Source organism: Hirundo rustica, chromosome 6, assembly GCF_015227805.2.
Source record: "Hirundo rustica isolate bHirRus1 chromosome 6, bHirRus1.pri.v3, whole genome shotgun sequence".
In the NCBI taxonomy this organism is placed as follows: domain Eukaryota; kingdom Metazoa; phylum Chordata; class Aves; order Passeriformes; family Hirundinidae; genus Hirundo; species Hirundo rustica.
In genome coordinates, this window is record NC_053455.1 from 6,084,087 (window position 1) to 6,102,061 (window position 17,975).

Below are 17,975 nucleotides of genomic sequence, written 5' to 3' on the forward strand. Positions count from 1 at the left end.
ACTTTGTGAATCAGACTGTCTGCTGCCTAATGAATGCTGCACAGGTATTACTGTAGTACAGATTACTGCTAATTTATGTTTGTAGCAATTAATTTCCCTATGTGTTTCCTAATTAAATAAGGTATGACTGTAAAGCAGATTAACAGAATGATGCCAAATTCCTGTCTACACAATCTTCTTCTGAATGAAGCTTGTTATTTCCTCTATGGTTTAAAACTGAGCCGTGCGTGCCGTCTTCTTTTAGATTAAAGAGCATGAAATCAGCTTAATTTCATACTGTTATTATTTAAGACTGCTTTGATTTTTGGAGAAGGGAGATAGCCAAGGGGCTTAATGCCATTGAATTAATGTGCTGCAAGTTCTTGTTATTAATTTTTCTTTTGTGTGCACACTCCTTTAAGATAAGGGACATCTTTTCTGCTTGGTGTTCTCACACCATTCCTTTGCCTGCCTGATGCTCCAGGTGTTCAGAAGTGTATGGATAGTAGGGAGGAGGGGTTTTATGTTTCCTAAATTTGAGAGTCAAAATATGGTTGGTGGCTTTTAAATAGAGTGGTGCTTTTTATTGCCCTTTTTCCCCTGAGTGATTTGGCCTCCTGTTAATGGGGGTGATCTGCAGTGAACTTGGCTCAATTCTGCCTGTTTTAACAATGAGAGATAAAGCCCTCAACACCTTCTAAGGAAAAGTTCAGAAACTTAAAATAGATTCAGTGTAAGCAGTGTCTGGGCACAGAGAAAGTTAATTGTTCTACTAATGAGAGATAGTTCTGTCTCACTTAGCTGGGTCACTTGGGAACTTAGACAAGCAAACATGATGACTCTGGGCCCTAAAGCTTCTGCTGGTGTCACTGCATTTGTAATTCTTGCCCTTGCAAGGAGAGAGAACGATCTGGAGTTTAATATTCCCTCTCTTCATATACTCTCATTAAAGCTGTGCTCATGGCTTTCAGGCTGGATCTGATGTAACCATCACAGCTCCCCGACTTCACTGGCATTGCTTTCTACACTGGAAGATCTTACCAAGGTTTTAAAAATCAAAATTCAGTTCATTTGAGCAAGTTGTGAGGGCTGTTCCTCACCTGCTACAGGGCTACAGGCGTGTGCCAACTTCAGAGAAAAACCTGAGCAAGCACCTGAAAAGGAAAGGCAAAGTTGGCAGCAGTGCTGGGGAGAGTACAGCACTCTCCTGCATGATCTTGTTCAACACACTCATCCCTCAGATAATGCTGGCTGCTTTAGCACTGAGAGAAACACTTTTTTTGTCCAACTTGTGAGAAGGCAGGCGCCAAGTTGTGTGGCAGCAGGGCACATCCACCGTCAGTCAGAGCGTGGCAGGAAAGCTCCTTTGCACTGCTGAGCAGGTGATGTGAGACAGAGAGAATCTCATGCTGGGGAGGGGAAGGCAGCACCTCCTGGGAGGCCCTTTGGTGCTGGGTCCTTTTCCATGGAGCACAGGCTCGGCAGTGCTCTGCTGGGATGGTGTGAAGCACTGCTGCTGCTTTGGAAAGTGCAAGACAGGAACTGGTGGGCGTCACGAACACGAACCGCTCTGAGGCTCGACAAGTTTGTTGCAGTTTTGCCAAGATGAAAGGGCTGGCTCCAGGCTCATCTCCTGAACCTTTCTGCCAGTGCTGAGGAGTATGGGAGCCACAAGGGATCTTGGGGTGGTCGAGACAATTTGCAGGTGCTGTAGTGTGTGCTTGCCCCGGAGTTTGATGCAGTCATTGCTAGCCCAAGGTGTGGGAGTGGGAAGAGACAGAAGGAGCTGCCTAGCCTAGCCTCCATCTGGCAGAAGGTGGATGTAGGAGCCATCCTGGAAGCACTGGCAAACACAGAGAGATAATGAAGTTTTCCAGTCTGTCCCTGGGGCTGTGGAGGGAAGGGTGACTGCAGCCAGGAGTAAATCCGGTGAGCATCTCATCTCTGACAGCAAGCAGTGCCTGGTAGGAGCACAGGAGCAGGGCTGACATGAGAGCCGCTCCTCCTTTCACCATGTCACCCAGCTTTCAGTCTGATTTCAGAGACTCCCCCAGCCAGGGATGGGCACCTCTGCTTCCAGCTCCTGCCACGCTGCTCTGCCAGGATGCAGGGATGCAAACTGCAGGCAGGCAAGGTCACACTGCTTTCCTGTAAATGGCAGGCGTGTGCAAAGTGTAATGGACAATTCCGTGATGTCAACGACCAGAAGCAAATGTCTGGCAGGGTGTAATTGGTTTCTCTACAGTGTCAAGTGCTTTTATGTGTTCAGCATAAATATCTTTGCATTGATTGGGAGAAGAAGATAAAAAATCGATGATTTACAACACTGAAGTGCTTAAAACATGACATTAAAATTACTTGGGGAGACTTAGCTCATAGGGGACATAGTAAATACTCAAGAGGTACAGGAAATGAAGGGACTCTTCCCAAGTCCTGAAACCAAGCAATAAATTTGATAGATGCCGTGTTTCTCTGCTGAATGGATTTTAATACTGACTTTCTTTTTGTAGAATTACTCTCTTTTTTGTTGTTTAGTTGTGGTTATTTTTTACTCTTATTTGCTTGGATGTTTAGGACCCCAGGCCAAACTGAGATGTTATTATTTTCATGAGGAAACTCTACAGCTTGAGCAAAATGGGAAACAAGTCCTTTTTTTGGCTGGCTTTGTACACTGAGCACCAGGAGCGTGTCATGAATTATGAGCGTTGAGGAGCACAGATAATCACAGAAAACAAAGCTGGACAGGACCCCAGATCAATCCCTTTGCCCCACATCCAGATGAATTGTATCTAACTCACTCCTGACAGATTTTCTTGCTGCAATTTATCACTGGATCTAATAGATACAGAGATCAGATAATCTCTCTTCTATCCAGAGCAATTTTTTCTTTCCCCTTTCTTTGTATCTCCTTGTGTCTCATGTTTTCTACAAACTTTTTTTTTTTTATTTTTGTATTTTTTACTGGACATTTAAATTGTCACTTTTTTACCCTCAGTAAGCCACCAGACCTGAGATGCAGTCACAGTACTTTGATTCCTCGTCATCTAGAAAATGAGACACAGTGGTTTTTGATGGGAGTATTTGTATGCTACTTTTGTATTAGTCGGGAGAATCCTAACTGCCTTTCATTGCTGGCAGCAGCTCGTGTGATGAGCTGTTCCCTGGAGAGGATAAATGCTCTGAGCTTCCTAAGGACTTGCAGCCTCTTGTCTGGGCATCTCAACTTGACTCTGGGCTTTAAAGTAGAAGGAAAATAAGGGGCAAATTAAGGCTGAAGGATTCCAGATCTGCCTGGTGGCCATGTGATGGAAGTGTGCAAATGGATTGCTGGTGTGTTTAGCTGAAAGTCAGACTCTGTGTGCTTGCACTTATGTGAGGGGTACAAAGCAGGGTGTCCCTGGGGTGCTCTGCTGGCACTGTGCATCAATATCAACACAAGTCAGCACAGAGCTTCACTCTGTTCTTGAAATATCTGTATGCAACAAGGGCAGGAAGCCACGTGAAGGGAATTGACAATGATATTTTCAAGAATTTTCACTAAGATTGCATGCAGCTACCTGCAGACACAAGGTAAAGCATCAGCTAGATCCAGTGTCACTTTCTTCCTCAAACCTAAAATGAGGAAGGAAAAACTGTTTGCTCAGGACTCTCTGCCTCTTCAGTGCACAGGTCTGACTTGACTTTGGCTGCCTGCTCTAATTGCTGTTTAATGAAATAGCTGTAAAACCCTGTGGAACAGCCAATAGATTGGAAATGTGAAAAGCGTGTGCATTCCCAAAGTGACGTGAGAGCAACAGGAGATGTGATAACCTGAGATCTTCTGACCTTTTTACCCCCAAATCTCAGTGGGGACTCATGTTTTTTCCACCTGGCTGTTGGCAGAATTGATGATTTCTGTCTCACCATCTCCTCAGCCGTGCACCGCCTTTGAATCCGGTCCAGCCCAGCTCTGCTCCTCTGCCAGGCAGGCTGCTGTGGGTAGTGCTGACTGTACACTCTATCCAGCACTGCCAGGAAATCGCTGCCCTAGGGTGAGGCCAGGAATACTATTATTGTTAGGTTTTTAAGGAACAAGTCAGGGCTGTTGCTGAACTGAGGGTAGAAACATGCTGTGAGCCGAAATAATTAACACTGCTTTGATCGAAGAAGTAGGGATGGCTTTGTCCATGGCTTTATGCAAAGTTAATGGAAAAAGTGAAAGGTGTTAATGGTACCTCTTCATTAACCTAATCCTTCAGACTGGCAAATTACCTCCTGTTTTCTGTTGGTGTGTAACTTCTTCCTGTGCCTTTCCCACTGCTCTTTCTACCTTTTACTTTGGTAAAGAGTGACGTTGGATCACCGGGTGGAACAAATTCATGGCAGGTCAAAGCACAGCTCAAGGTGGTCCAACCACGTGGTTGCCACTGGTAAGGAAAAATCCAGCAGCAGTGACCTTGTGCTGGGTGAGCATCCGGCATGGCGCGTGTCGCCCCGGCCTTCTTTGTCCAGCCACGGCTCGTTTTACTCCTGCACTGCCAAACACCAGCCCAGATGGTGAATATCTGCTGAGAACACGTGTTAATTAGCATGCCAAGGGATGATCCTACAGGACGTGGCAGTGGTGGGCTGCGGGTGTCACCTGAAGGCAGCCAGACCCCGCGTTGCGCCTGCTGCCATCCCAGCCTGGGAAGGTGATGGCTGTGCGTGCAGCTGGAGGGTCACGCTGCATCTCAGGGGTTTGTGGGTGTGTGCTGCTGCTGAGGGATGAACAGAGACCTTCTGCCACTGCCCAGGCACAGACCCTGGCCAGCAGCAGTGGCGTGGGCTCTGCAGGGCTCCAGGCTGCAGCAGGCTGCCCAGGGAAGGTGCAGGGCCTGCTGATGTTCTCGGGGTTGCTGTAGGTGCCGCCGATCCCCTTGGCAAACCTCCCCCCTCCTCGAGTTGTGCCCCCCTGGCCTGCAGAGCAATTCCTGCCTGATGTGACCAGTCATCTGGCCCGTCACTGCGGCAGCAGCTCCCGGGGAATTGTGCTTTTGGCTCTCTGGAGGGCAGCAAGAGGGGTCATACTGCTTCTGCCCTGTCAAGGGAGCTGCAAGACCCATTCCTGGTGGGTGTCTTGGCCATTTTAAAGAGCCAGGTGTGCAATGGGTCGGCTTAAGTGTATTTGATTTAATGATAAGAGTGGAAGAAATTCTTCTTTATTTGATACTGCTTTTATTCTCACCTGTCTGTCATCATCTGCTGCTCATTCCCTGTGTCTTTCACAAGCTGTGGGTGGCCAGGCTGGGACCACAAGCCCCACAGTGCTTTCCTTTCTCCCTCTCCTGTGTGCCCTTGTAAGAGCCCTAGAGAGGGAGAATCACTGTGCAAGCACACAGCCCTGACTGGGGACATCTGCCCAAGCAGGAGAGTAAGGTGAAGTAGTAGTAATTTTTGTGAAGATGCTGGGGGTTCAGGAGAATGGGAGCGGCAGATGAGGATTTTGCCCTCCTTGTCCCATCAGTGGCTGTGTGAGGTGCTCTGGGGTGTCACAGCCCCAGGCAGAATAGCAGGCAGGGCAGGCAGTGTTCCCTGTGGGCACAGCTCTCCTGGCTGTCCCTGCAGACCTGTCAGGAAAGCAGAGGAGAAAAGCAGAACCAGCCTCTGTCCGGGTTTCCTGCCAGCACCTGCCAAGGGCAGAGGCAGCACAGATGCTGTTGGTGGAGGGCATCTGCTTTGGAAGGGCACAGAGATCCTGTGCAGGGAGTCAGCATCCTCTGAGCCTGTCTGGAAGGCTTGGCTGGAGGAAATGAGGTTAGCAGAAGCTTCTACAGCTTGCCTACTAAGCGTCGGCCCAAGTTGGCCCAGGATGCTGGAAACCACTTTTTTAGCCTGGGCACTCCTCCATCTCCATCCAATCTGTGCAGCAGCATGCCACGCTAAAGAGCAGGAATGTGACTTTCCCTGGACCTGTCTTGTAGAAGGTAAAGCACCATATGGGAGCTGAAGGCTCAACCTGCCTGCAAAAGGTATCTGAAGAGAGAGAGGAAACACAAGGCCCACATCTCTAAAGAAGAGTGTGTGGGTGCCATTTCCTCAGCAACTGAAGCTGTGTCTGTAGTGTCTGATCTGTCTGAGGTTTCAGTCTCTCCAACAGCATTTCTGCTAAGGGAACAACTTTCGTTCTGTAATAAATTTTCAAGGGAGATCAGATATGAGATCAGATCTGAACGAAACAAGAAACAAATACATTTTCTTGTTTAGTTCGTATTTTGTCACCACTTGCTGATTTTTTTCAGATTAGGTGCTTTTGGTTTTGTCCATGAGATTTCTGCTTTGAACTCTGGAAACACATTCCTGATACAGCCTTAGGGTTTTTTGCTGTTGGTTTGTTGTTGTTGTTTTGGTTTTTTTTTTTTTTTAAATTTTCATCACTCTCTCTCTTTTCCTGATTAATGTTTTATTGTAATCCCCTCTCCTGTTTTGCAGTACCTTAATTTGAGGCTCTTTAAACTCAGCTATCTAAGGCAGAAAGCTTTCTGTAGGCAGAAATCCATGGGAAGTGTGGGCAGTTAGAACTTAAGAAACTTTGAGTCTCGAGGTGGGCAGACAGAAATTAAAGTACTTTTAAGTCTGGAGAACTTCTGGAAAATGTTATCTCCCTCCCTAGCTGTCTCTCTGTGATTTGCAAGATTGTGGAAATTCAATTACGGGAGCTAGCTGTGAACACAGCGACTATAGGTGGTCACTTTTTGTTCCCTTGCAATTCAGGAGGACAATCCACACCATTAAAACTCAGTGCATGTGCACTTGATATTAAACAAATTAGATAGCTTTGAGATTGCTTGTTTCTTCCAGGGATACAAGGATGAATTGAGCCAAAGCAGTTTGCAGCCTGGCGTGTCTCAGCTCAAGGCTGCTAATGACGCATCCTAGGAACACAGAGCATCAGCAAGTCCTTTGTACTTTGCTAATATTTTTCCTGCAGTAACATGAGCACAATTACAGCCTGGAAGGATGGGAGTTGGAAGGCTGGAGGAGATGGAAAAAATTCAAAGGGAAAAAACCCCAGGATTTCATGAAGTGGAGGCAGGGAGTGTGTGTGGGTGGGCGAGGGAGCAAGCATCTGTAAATAGTTGACAGCTGCCTTTAAAAAATCTGTGGGAATCTGGAAAGAGAGAAGTGGAACAGCTGCAAGTGTGTGTATGGTTTATGGAAAGAGGAGAGCAATGTGCAGCCTGACAGGGAAGGAGCAAAAGAGCAGAGCTAAGCAGGAATCCGTGGAAGGGGTGAGAGAAAGTGGGGCAAAACCAGAGTGAAGTTGGGGAAGAAGGAGATTAATGCCAAGAGATTTTCAGGAATGGGTATAAAGTGTAGTGCAGCTGATGTAAGAGTCACTGTCGTGCCTGTGACTCCCGAGGGGGAGTGGGGTGGAAATTGCCACTGTCGCCTGCCTGTGGTCCCAGCCTGTCCTCCCTCCCCCAGCTTTATGCTTAGATTTATCGTAATAAGAGATCAGCCTTCCAAAGAGCGGGTCATGGGGCTGGGCTGAGGGATTAGAGCCAGCTCTCCGACCTCTGCACATATTGTAATGCTTGTGAGCCATTGACTCATCCTCTTTATTGGCAGGTTGATGGATTCCTAACTAGGTTGTTAGTGACATCTCAGCGTTGCTGCCTGAGATGTGCCTTTTGTGTTTAAACTCTGACTTAGAGAAACAAGTTCATTTCAGGCTCTTTGTGTTTCTCTCCTCCTCCTTTTCACAGCTTTTACTTCTTTAAATGTAGACTTCTTTTGACAGATCATCTCCATGGTAACTAACAGGACCGGGCTGCCTACAGAGATTGTAGTAATAAAGTGGTTGGTTTTTACACATGATGAAAAGATGATGAAGCACAATGATAGGTGATAAAGACACAGGTAATTGCTCTAGAATAATATTGCTGCCAAGAAGATGACTGAACTCCCACACAGAAGATGAACAGATGGTGTATTTATTGAAATTCATAGGCTGAGGGGAGAAGATGTAATTGATGGCTGTGTAGGGTTTTTTTTGGTTTACTATGTTCTGAGCAGAGCCGGGAGAGCGGCGTGCCGGCAGATGGAGCCCGTATGCAGAGCCACCGTGTTTTCTCACTGGAGACCAGAATTCCAATCAGAGCCATTAAGGCAGCAGAACCACTAGTTGCTCCAATGCATTTTGCTGGTTTAGATCTGTCACATAGCCCCGGTTTATGTTAGAAAGGGTGTAAATCTTTTGTAAGAGCAGTGATGGTAAATTGCATTAGAATACCGGGAATGTGGAAGTAGAGCCTGGAAAAATGAGCGTTTGCAAAACGTGCTCAGTAAAAGTTCTCCGAGATCAGGTGTGTGTCTGTTTTAGTGAGGGGCAGCTGTTGCACGTTTGCTATCCTGATTGCTGGTCTCCTGGTGTGGCAGGTCTGTTGTGCAGAATCCATGGGAAGGAAAAGCCAGGGAGTTTTCTTCTGCTGCTCGCTGTGTGTTTTCAGGTATGACTTAAAACTTAAAGGTAATGCTGAGGCTTCAGTGAAAATGTTGTCTGCCTGTGCATCCCAACACAAGAAAGATGTTGACCTGTTGGAAGAAGGCCAGAGGAAGCCACAGAGTTGATCACAGGGCTGAAGGACACCTATCAAGACAGGCTGTTCAGTTTGGAGTAGAGAAGGCTCAAGGGAGATCTTTGAGACTCTTTCAGTACCTAAAGGGACTCCAAGAGAGCTGGAGAGGGAATTTTCATAAAGGCATGGGTGACAAGACAAGGGGAAATGGATTTTAAGAGAAGGAGGGTAGGTTTAGAATAGATGCAATTATGAAATTTTTACTCTATATATGGTGAGGCACTGACACAGGTTTCCCAGAGCAGTGGTGGGCTCTCCATCCCTGGAAATGTTCAAGACCAGGCTGGGTGGGGCTCTGAGTAACCTGATCTAGTGAAAGATTCCTTGCCCATGGCAGGGGGGTTTGAACAAGATGATCTCTAAGTTCCCTTTCAATTTAACCTAATCTCTGATGGTTTGACCACATTGCTGCTTTGCGGTGTGGTGCAGCAGTACCAAATGTGGAGTGCTGTGGTATCCCTTGCCACAGGGCTTGGTGCCTTCAAGTTCTCCAACAGATTACTTCAGTGCTGCAGAAGATTATAAACGTCCATGGGATCAGGCTCTGGAAAGTCTTCTCTCTGAAAAGTACAAATAACCACACTTAGAGCAAGGAGTGGCAGCTCTGGAGCGTAAAGATTTTTCTGTATGGGTAACAAACTCTACCCGTTGGGGGAGAAACTCCCTTGGGAGGAGCTGGTCCAGCTGAAGCGCTTGTGGCTATCTTTTCTGCAGCTCCTCTGTCTTCAGCATCTTCGGCACCCCTGTTGTGCTCCTGCTAACCCCCACGGTTTTGTGATTTATTGCTGAAAATTCCTGGATGCTGTTCAGTACAGCGTATGATTCTCTCTTCCTCTGCAGTCTGGTGCTCCTTTATTGATTGTATAACTCATTTTCTCATCAAGTTCTGCAATGAAACCACTTCCCACTTGGGTTTACCTCCAGTTGCACCTACTCTCATGTTGACTATGTTTGTAGCTCATGCATGCAAGGAGCTTTGAGGGGGTGCATAAACACAAGAAACAGGTTTTTCTTCTTACAGTGGTAGTGCCAATGAGAATGAAAACAAATATATAGGCAGTATGGAAGAAACTCTCTCTCCAGAACACTTTGCCCCAGTGAGGAAGCTTAGTTTCAGGTTCATCACTTGACAGTGTGACAGAATTTGTGTCAAATTCTCCCTTCCTTTTATTCCTTCCCTTCAGCTTGTCAGGGCACCCACATCTTTTGTGGCACCTGAAAAAACTGATTTGCATGCAAATTGCTCCCGTTTAGGTTGAAACATTTCTGTCATTCTTCTTTCCAACTTCATCCCTTTTTCCTGCAGAAAATGAGGGGTGGAAAAAAGTTACTTAAGCGATACACCTTCTTCATACAAGATTAAACAGAATTGCTCTGGAAGTGGAAAGATGTGCTTTTTTGAGACCTGTCAGGCAGCCAACAAATGGAGTATTGAGTTAGAGATGCCTGAAAGATGCACTGTGTAATAAAAGAGAATTAGAAAAAGGAAGAGGGTGAATCTGAGGACTGAAAAGAGACTGACCTACTGCTATATCTGAGCTGTTACTTGAGTGTGTGGAGCGTGGTTGGAGCCATATTAAGCCAGCCTGGTGACTGTCATTGTGATGACTGGTTCCTAAGGAGCCTCCTGATTTATTTTCAGCGCTGTCCATCCCTGTTGCTAAATCCAGGTCCTGCAGACCTCACCGGGACACCCAGCAGGGTCTGAGAGACCTTGGCACATTGGGGGAGTTCCCTGGAGAAGATGGTACAGGATATCCTTCAAAGCATAAACCTTGCTTGGGATGAAGAGCTGGATTTTTTAGCTTGAACACAGATTTGTCAGGTGCCTGGTTGGCCGGCGTGCTGCCAGCTTCTCTGCCAGCTTGGCTTTGTTTGCAGCTGGCCTCTTTTCTTTCCCCCCCAATTCCTGCTCTGCCCTTCACCACTAATTGAATGTTTCAGGCAAAGCTGGTCAAAACATTTTTATTCAAAACTTATTTTGCTGGCAGCTAAGCTTGGCAGCATCAAAGAAAAAGAAAAATAAAAAATACTGTCATTTCTCTGGGAGAAATTCTCATTTAAAAGCTGCAAGCTGAACTGTTGTCACCCAGTTGAGGGGGAATATATTGCCAATTGCTTTTTCCTTTTCTGGTTTACCTTCTCACCCTTTTTCCTTCCATCCCCATTCCTCCTCCTCAACTCTTTTTTCCTACTAGGCTGTGTTTCCCTACTTGTGCCAGAAAGGTGAAGGGAATCCAGGCTGACATGAGGACTTTCTCTCCAAGCTGAGTGTTTTTCATTCAAAAAGTAATCAGATGTTTTCCAGCTTCCCTTGCCCCCAAGTGTAATGGTTATTCTTGGGCTGGTTTCTGCCTCAGATAGAGCCACAGAATGACACGAGAAGGAAGAGACCCACAAGGATCAGCGAAGATGGACTGAGGGTTCTGTGGTTTCCATGCCCATCAGGGCAAGTAACAGCCAGTGGGGCAGGGCTGGGCTGGTGCTGAGTGCACTGGTTCCCAGAGCTCTCCATCAGGCAGCAAAGCCCATCCATGGAACTCTCCGTGTCACCTGAGTGTCCCACTGCTTACATGCACGTGGTGGGGGCTGAAAGAAGGAAGTTGTTTTGCCAATGCTGGAGTGACATTACCTGGCCAGGAGAACAACACCTTTAAGTGTTTGTCCTTGGAATGGAGGAGACTCCAGGCTGGAGGAGAGGATTCAGGATTGTATCCAGATGGGTCTGGAATATCTCCAGTGAGGGAGACCTCACAGCCTCCCTGGGCAACCTGTTCCAGTGCCCAGTGCCTGTGTAGGAGAGAAGTTCTTACTCATGTCCAGTGCATCAGTTTCTGCCTGTTGCCTCTGTCCTGTTGCTCGACACTGTGGAGAGCCTGGCCCATGCTCTTGACACGTGCCCTAAAGATATTTGAATACAATGATGAGGTCCCCTCTCAGTCATTTCTTCTTGAGGCTGAACAAGCCCAGCTCCCTCAGCCTTTCCTCACAAGAGAGAAGCTCCAGACCCCTGATCATCCTTGCAGCCCCTGCCTGAACCACCCCAGGAGCTCCTTGTCTCCCTTGTTCTGAGGAGCCTGGAACTGGCTCTGCCCTCCTGGACCCATTGCCAGAGTGGTGACCTGTCCCTGTGCTGCCTTCCATAAGCTGGGAGCACCTCAGGAAAACCAGCATGAATAAAGATAATGTTCCAGATTAATGCCTCACCCTAGTTCAGGGGTGATCTGGCACTATGGAATATCTGTGATAATCTCACAAAGGTGAGCTGCAGGACCAGGGCACTGCCTGCTGTGTGTACATAGCACACCAGTTGGGTGCTGTGGTCCTTTGGTAGTTGCTGGGTGATTAGCAGTGGAAATTAGCTTTCAGATACCATTCCTGCTGGGACTGCTGCCTCTGAACTTAAAGCAAAGGATCAGAAAGGTTTATTGGTCAGGTAAAGCTACTGAAGAAAGTTATTTTCTTTGATTTACTGAGTGAAAGCTGCAAACCAAGCAGTTAATTTTTTACAGTTTGCTAACAGCTTACAATCCTATGGGTTCAGATTATTTTTAAATTTAAAAATAATTTTAAAAGTTGAGCAGGAGAGCATTCTGTGGTGCAGTGCCAGGAGAGTGGTTGTGCCGTGTCAAAGCAAAGTCCCCTGATGCTGGCTGGTAGCAAGTACCTGGGGAGAATATTTAGGAGCAGAGTCTGGCTTTGTGTTCCCAGTTTCTGCCAATCAGCAGCTTGGGACTTTCCAACGCAGAGGTTATGTTTGATGGCCTGTGATGAACCCATTTATCTGCTTGGTTTTTGAATTACTTACGCTTCCAGGCCCTGCAACGTCTGCAGCAGTGAGTTCCATAGCCTCGTGTAGCGTGAAACATTGTGATTTGTACCTAACACCTGCTCATTTTGTATCGTGCCCTCTCATTGTTTCCTAGAAAGGTGTAGTTACAATTAATTCCTTATTTGCACCTCCATTAACACTTATTACCCCCATTTTATTACCTCTCCATCTCCTCTGATCCCATAATTACCTCTTTATTTTATAAAGTTTTAAGTTTTTTCCTTGAGCAGAAGCTCTTGCAGACCCCTCATTACCCAAGTTGCCTGTATCAGTGTGGTGCTATTATGTGGTGTGTCTACTAAATCTTTTAAGAAGTCTTTTAAGAAATCTTTTAAGACTTCTACACTCTAGTGAAGAAAGGGGAGCAGTATGAATTCATAATGGCAATGCTTTTTGTGGTCTTGCTAGCTCTCATAATGTTTCCTTATTTGCCTTTTTTCCTGAGCACTGAGCTATTTTAAAGGAACTCTATTTGTGCAGTCACCAAGATCCCTTTTCTGGGTGAAAATAGTCCTGAATTACATCCTTCAGCTTCTCTGCAGGTAACACTGGTGCAAGATTTGTCTTTCGTACTCTAGGCCTCTTGTCATGAGTGTTCCTTGTACACCATCACTGGTGACCCCACCAGCCTTCAGAAAGGCGTCCTATTTCTGCAACATTTGAAAAGGAGCTGCAATTAAATTTTTATGCCTTTAGAAAGTTGCTGACCACAGTTGTTTTTTGGTCTGCAGTCCTGTGATTCCACATTGAACTTGTCAGAAATTCACCATCTGTTTTTCTTTTCCTCCTCTGAATATGATGTTCACATTCTGAAGGACAGGTTTTTTCCTGGTTTTGGCTTTACTACGAGTAACTGACTTAAATTACCATTCAACCCCAATTAAGAAACTGATTTTTTTTGGTCCTTTTAAAATATTTTGAATTAATAAGTGTCTTTATGCTTTCCTATAGTACATGTACGTGGTCTCCTGGAGTATTTCTGCCTTTCCACCTATTTCTTCGTAATGCTACACTGATTTTTATGTAGTTCTCGTTTTTCAGATCCAGGTTAATTACTTAGATTTCTGTGGGCTTCTTTTTTCTTCCTATAGGGTGTTGAAGAATAGCCATTCTCATGTGTTTCTGGGGACAAGTTGCTCTTCTATTACAGGTTTTCAACTAGTTATTTATAATGTCTAAAAATACAGAGTTTTCAGCACCCTGTCAAGACAGTTTCCCAGTCTCTGTGGTATAACTGTAGTTTCAAATCATTCCTTATTTCTTTCTCCATACCCAGTCACCCTGTGGACAGTGTCACAATCTGGTGGGTTTTAAACTAATCTTAATCTGTGTTTTTTTTAACACATTGCACCGTTTCCCCTGACGTTCTCCTGCTTCTCATATTCAGGGATTTACAGCTTCCCACTGGGTTTTGTCTTCCTCTGAGACTCTTCTTGCTGTGTCTTCCCTTTGTGTCTCCTACCCCACAGCAGCTCCAGCCTCTCCTGTCTGGAGGTGGCACCGCAGCGGGTGCAGCCTTGGATGTAGTGACAGGACAGGGGGGAATGGCTTCAAACTGATGGAGAGCAGGCTTAGGTTAGAGGTTAGGAAGAAGTTCTTGACTGTGAGGGTGGTGAGGCCCTGGGACAGGTTGCTGAGAGGAGATGTGGGTGCCCCCATCCCTGGAAGTGTTAAAGGCTGGATAGATCTTTGAGCAGCCTGGTCTAGTGGAAGGTGTCCCTGCCCATGGAAGGGGTTGGAATGGGATGACCTTTAATGTCCCTTCCAACCCTAGCCAGTCTGGGATTCCACGATCCACAGCTGTGGTTGGAGAGCCAGCTGCCTGGGGGACACAGGTCCTTGCAGGAAAGAAAAGCTGCTGGAATGTTCTCCTCTTGTGATGAAGCCTTTGCTGCAGGTTTTGATTTACATCTCTGATCTCCAGCAGACATTCACCTAATTGAGTAGATTGACCCTGGCTCTAATGTAGCAGGCAATTAATCAAAGGCTGACTAATCAGCTCTCTCCATGGCTGGCACCTTGCAGAGTCTGGGAATCGCTTACATGCTACTCTGCAAACCAGTTTTATGCTCTGAGATTTACAGCCAGTTAATTCTATCGAACTCTGTGGATTTATTGTAAACTTCAATTACTATAATCTCTGAAACATATAAAAATTCCTTTACTTAGCTACCTTAAGTGGTAATTTAAAAACTAAGTTTTGTTACTGCTTTAACTAATTACACTCAGGAGTTTGACCATAATATGAAAATTTAGCTGAAATCTGTCATTTTCCCTTGACTTAAATACTTTGAAAACTGATTGGCTAAGCAATAGAGTTCAAACTTATTTTTCAGAGCTTAAAAGTATTTTCTTTTTGAAGTTCTTAATTTTGATCCAGATAACTTCTGAAGTTTGACACTGCTGAAACGCAGAACCTGATTTTTGAATTGAGGGTCTCATTTGCCAAGCTGCAGCAGTTAACAGCCATTCAGTGATGTTGACTGACATCTATAAAGAGCTTTAAATTGAAGATGCACTGTGAAATAAGACAAAATTAAAGCGGAATAAACATCTGCAAACACTTACTGCTCCTGCATAGCCAAACTCATTTGAGTAAGTGTGTTTTGTGCTGAGGTGTTTTGAAGCAAAGGGCAGTGCAGGGATGCGGCTGGAGGCTGTGGTACTGTCCCAAGGGCAATTCTGCCACTGCTGACATCCTCATCAAGATGGACATGAGGCTGATTTTTGTTTTCTTTTTCTCCAGCCAGGTCTATTTATGAGCTCCCTGCTGGTCCTCTGAGCCCCATTCTGACTTCATTTTTCTGCAGGAAGGGGGTAAGCAAATTGCACTTTCCTTGTTTGCTTGATGCTGAGTTTTTCTGATGCTCCAAAAAATCACATCTGTTCCATTTCTTGTAACAAATGTTAAAGTCTCTTACTTACCAGTGTTAACACAATTAAATAAACTAAATTGCCGTGGGCAATGCTGACTGTCTCTTAAAGAACTTTCTTTTACTTCCCTTCTCACTACCCTGGATATCATCTGCTGATTTTTTCCATTGCTTCCCTATTGGTTGGTGTATGAAGCCCAGACCCATTCACCTCTGCTGTGTTTGTTGTTTATGATCCTTTGTGTCTGTATTGTTGAAGCTGCCTGTTTTGCTTGGCTTTCTCTTGAAGTCTTTTTTGTCTCCTGTCACTTCAATGACCTAAAGCATGTTGCTAACACTGCAAACACCACCTTTCTTTGCCCTCCAGTCAAATCCTGAACTGAACTACCTGTACAACTGGTGGTGAATCCCCTCTGTACTGTTTTCTCCACTGTTAGTCTTGTGGCTGTCTTTTCACTGTTTTATTTTCTGCTGTTAGATAATTATGTTGCACCAGCTCAATCTAAGAGGATTTGCTCCAGCTCTGGAAGCGTAATTGGTCTCTTTAAAGAGAGACTTTTCTGGGGCATGAGCATTCCCCAATGCATCTGAGTTTCTCTTCAGCATTCCTGAAAGTTTTCTAGGATCATTCTTCTAAAATCCATTGTTAAGGTATTTATTTCCCTGCCCTCCTCCTGTCTCGTTTCAGAGCAGGCTGGAGCTGGGCTGGGTTGGCATCCTCCTTCCCCCAGCACCCGAGGTTGTGCTCCAGGCAGGTCCCTGGCTGCCACACGAGTGCTGAGCAGGGACAGATGACAGTGCTTGTGCCATGGCAAGGTTTTGCAGTAACAGTCCTGGTGCTTGGAGCTCCTTCTTGGCCACCTGTGCTTGCCCATGCACCTCCAAATGATTTCACTGTGTCTGGTGAGCTGCTGCTCCTTTTCCTCCAGTCTGTTACAGCTGCTTATCAGAGTGGCTGGGATTAGGCTGTAGTGTTTGTACATGGCAAGGGTTCTAATTAGCTAAAGTCACTCTGGAGGCATTTTCCTCTTATTTGGTAGTGTTCCCAATCGGTGCATGTGCTGCTGTTTGCTTTTCAAATTGTTTTTCGGTTCCTGGGGTATGTGGTTCTGTCTCCCTCATCTCTGTCAGGAGAGCTGTCAGGTGCGTATTTCCCTCTCTGCCTCTCATGTCACTTTCCACGGTGGAGTGGTGGCTTTTGCCTGTATTCCAGGTCTCTTTGTCGCATCTATCGAGCTACATTGCTTTAACCCATGTGCTGTCTCAGTTTTTGTTGGGTTCCTTCCTTAAACACAGCCATTGCCTCTGACTTTGCTTGTATTTTTTGAGATTTAGATCTGCTCTTGTCCATACTCTTGCTTGCAACCTGGTCCTGTGTAACCACAATGTTTCTATTTAGCTTGATGTTGACAAAGCAGTTTGTGGACTCATTTGCAAGGTGAAGAACACTGATCATTTCTTTCTTGATTTCTGACCAAAACCTACCATTTTCTTGGTGAATTCCAGCTCTCCTTCATCTCCCTTGCAAAGTTATGGTTTTGGTTGCATTTCTGTCAACAATCTCTTTCAATGCTGGATTTTTCTTTTATATATATAAAAAATAATCAGCACTGATTTTCAAGTCCCTAAGTAGACTTGGACCACCCTTGTGTACATAGACATTTTTGGAGATCCACCTCATGTGGAGTCTGAATTGGCCTGTCTGCTTGCTTTGTTTTTAGGGGTTGATTTGCCTGCTCAGTTGTTATTCCTGGGCATCCCACTAAACTGAGTGCTGCTCCAGGCTTTCCTTCTTCCAACCAGCAGAATAAATTGAGGTTGAAAGAAACATCTGGGGGTTCTCCTGAAACTTCTGCAAATTCCTGTGAGCTGGACCTCTCAGATCCACTTCAGAGGTTGTTAAATTAGTGGGAAATTGTTTGACTGGAATAAGTGAGTTGTGAGGTCCAAGCCTGGCGTGAAAGTCAGGATTGGATCCAAAACCCCATTTGTGAAGTGCACAGGAACACTGGACTGTGACTGCCTGGCCATCAGGCAGCACCTACTGGAACAGCCACAGGGGAATGATTTGATCAAATTACTGCTTGATAATTTACAACTTCTTTATTTGAGTACTTCAGCAAGCCAGGTCAGATTTCTCTACTACAGGCTTAGTGGCCACATGGATTTTATTGATATTTTGGACTCTAGGTGAAGCTAACCTTTTTGTTTGTGGCTAGTGGCTCACAGCCTCATTTCAGCTGGCTTTCAAGTGTGGTTTCAGGCACTTGATCTGTGCTGCTTCACGGAAATTTTAGTGAGGAAATGCCATGGTGTCCATACATGTGTTTAATTGAAACACTACTTCTGTTAAGACAGTTTCCTCCTCCTCTGGAGCTCAGGACCTTGTCATCTGTACCTGTCAGAAGACAGCAGGTGAATATGGCTTGGGCAGGAATGTGTTGTGCAAATATTTCTGCCTTCACGCCTATCCAGCACAGGCACATTCCTTCCAGTTGGCACAGAGCAGTGCAGTACTGGGAGACACTGTCTGACCTCAGCAAGCTGTGCCAGAGATGTTTTACTCAGATATTCATGCCTTGGCAAGAGGAGTACACTGCCCTGAGCTCTGTTTCATGAACTTTCCTAGTTTTGGGGCTCCTGACTCAGAGACCTGACTCTGTCGCACAGAGTTTGCTCTTTAGTCTTATA

General features: G+C 45.7%; 1 protein-coding gene across 8 annotated transcripts in view; it reads left to right on the forward strand.

Annotated features, from left to right (window-relative positions):
• SYT16 (synaptotagmin 16) overlaps positions 1 to 17,975 on the forward strand; it is a 98,977-nt gene that overhangs the window by 14,772 nt on the left and 66,230 nt on the right. For 4 of the 8 annotated variants that reach the window (XM_040068564.1, XM_040068570.1, XM_040068571.1 and 1 more), the window contains exon 2: positions 15,158 to 15,228. The gene's annotated coding sequence lies outside the window, so the exon portion shown is untranslated. Of the gene's footprint in view, positions 1 to 8,406; positions 8,451 to 14,898; positions 15,007 to 15,157; positions 15,229 to 17,975 lie in introns of those variants that run through there. The other 4 variants (XM_040068567.2, XM_040068565.2, XM_040068568.2 and 1 more) reach the window with 3 other exon arrangements.